Here is a 2,731-nt window from a genome sequence, read left to right on the forward strand (position 1 = left end):
AAATACACAACCAAAATATTTTAATTATATGTTAATATCATCTTTATATCTTCCTCTGCAATATTTTTTCTTGTGAATATGGGCAGACTATTTTAATGGTCAACAGAGAGCGTTCTTGTAGGTTTTGAATAATTTTTGGGCCTTGTAGTACTTTTTAGACTTCTGTAATTTCATTTTATGTTAAAATTTCAAATATTCAGAGCCTGGGTTCTGATGTCCATCGGTGTAGTGGCTCTGATCTCAGCAGACCACCAGAGTGCTCAGTTCTTGCCTTCCTCTGGCCTCCCTCTGGCAGAGGGCCAGAGAATGCAGGGAACTGCCTGAGAACCCAGGGTTCTGCCTCTACATGGTAGTGAGCTTTCCCTAATTGCCATACCTACCCCTCTACTTGGGATTTTTGTGAGGCTCCTCCCAAGATCCCAGGGCAGATCAGGCTTTGGTATGCTAGGGGTGAGATTCTAGCAGATAGCCTGAGAGGATGGGTTGTGACCTCCATCAGTGTCTGCTAGAGAGTGCACAAGTTCTTGCTTCCCTTTGCCTTCCCTCTGGCAGAGGGCCTGAGAATGCAAGGGACTTCCTGAGAGACCCCAGATCCTGCCTCTATGTGGTGGTGAGCTTCCCCTAATTGCCATAAGCATCCCCCTACCTGGGATTCTGTGAGGCCCCTCTCAAGCTCCAGGGTAGATCTGGATTTGGTAGGCTAAGGCTGAGATTTTAGCAGACAGCATGAAAGAGTGAGATTGAACCTCCATTGTTGTAGTGGCTGTGATCTCAGTAGGAGGCCAGAGAGTGCTGAGTTCTGGCCTCCCTCTGGCTGCCCTCTCTCATGGGAGCTGAGAATTCAGGGGACTTCCTGAGAGCACCCAGATCCTGCCTCCACATAGTGAAGAAAGCCTGAGTGTACATGAGTGTAACCTGAATTGGACTTCTGTGGGTTCTCCTGAGTAGCTGATCTGAAGCCGTCAGTTCCTCCAAATTAAACTTGAGAGGACCTGACCCTGTACCAACCAACTTTACATAATCAATAAAGAAAGGCTCTAGGCACCCCTATAATACAAACAGAATACTTCAACTTAATTTTTATACCAGAATCATAAAGAACAAAAGAAATTCACATGCCAAAACCACAATGAAAGAAGAATAAAATGGAAAGCCAAAACATTATGCCCCCACCAAATTCCACCAATCTTGTAGAAGAGTTCTACAGGAGAAACCCCTAGAGACCCCCAGGGCATGGATTTAAAAGAACAATCATAAACATGATCAAGGAATTCAATGAATTTAAAGAACACATGAACAAACAAATCAAAGAACTAAAGGAAGATAGGGATAAACTTCAGAATGAATCCACAAAAGAAACAGAAACATTGAAGAAAACTCAGGCAGAATGAAGAAAGAAGTACAAAAATCAATAAGCTGACTTGAAACAACAGGGGAAAGCCTCACCGCTAGAATGAATGAAATGAATACAGAATATCAACACTGCAGGATAAAGTTGAAGAATTAGACCACTCAAGCAAAGATTATGGAAAATTAAAAAAAAAAAACCCACAGGAATGGAATATGCAAGGGATGTGAGATACCATAAAAAGACAAAATCTAGAGATCATAGGAATAGAGGAAGGAGAAGAATTTCAGGGTAACGGTATTGACCAGATGTTAAACAGGATTGTAGAAGAGAATTTCCAGAAATTGAGGAGAGACATCCTGTCCCATTAAAATTTCTCCTTCCCTCTCTGTTTGACCTGCCCTCACTCTCTTCAGGGTCACTTCCTCCAGGCACAATTAGATAAACCATACAGAATATTTTTATCTGAATCTTTCATTTTATATCTTGGGTGGGGGGAAATGGAGTAGAGGGCGAAATGGAATAACTTACAAAGGAGAACACCCAGAACTTCATAAAAGGCAGATACCCAGAGCCCCATTCTGCTCTGGGACTCAGTGGCCTGCTGGCCCAGATTTCTTCCATGCCCTGCCCATAGTCACCATTAGCGTTTTCTCAAGCCTTGTAGGCCCACAGTCTCACCCCAGGTTGGTAAATGCCTTCTCATGTCCACTCAGGCACAGACAACAGGGCCATCCTTTTTCTGCATGCCTGGCTGTGCTTCTTACTTCCAATGTGGCAACAAAAGCCTCTTCCTCTTCAGCTAACTCTCCACAGTCAATTCTCTGCAGCAGGCCCCACCACTCCAAGGAACCAGGATCTTTGGGGACACAAATCCCCATACGAATGCAGAAAGCAAATAGAACATGAAATAGACAGGATCAGAAAAGAAACTCCACACGACATCATAACAAAAAAACTAAATGTACCAAACAAAAAGAGAATACTGAAAGTAGCAAAAGAAAAACAGGTCACATATAAAGGAAAGCACATCAGAATTACAGCTGACTTATCAATGCAAACTATGAAATCCAGAAAAGTCTGGTCCAAGGTATTTACACTTCTACATGACAATAGATGCCAACCCAGAATATTTTACCCAGAATACTGTCTGTTATATTTGAAAGGGAAAGAAAAATCTTCCATGACACAAATAGCCTGAAAGAATACTGTTCACAAAACCACCCTTCAAATAATACTTGAAGCAATACACAGGGCAGAGAGAGAAACAACTATACCCCAGGTGGAAGGAAAGAAAATAAGTAAACATATAATCAAGGAAACACAAAATTAGACAGAGAACACAAACAGTAATCAAAATGACAGCAACCAATAACCAATACA

This window comes from Nannospalax galili, unplaced genomic scaffold (assembly GCF_000622305.1).
Source record: "Nannospalax galili isolate Female #2095 unplaced genomic scaffold, S.galili_v1.0 scaffold158, whole genome shotgun sequence".
Lineage (NCBI taxonomy): Eukaryota > Metazoa > Chordata > Mammalia > Rodentia > Spalacidae > Nannospalax > Nannospalax galili.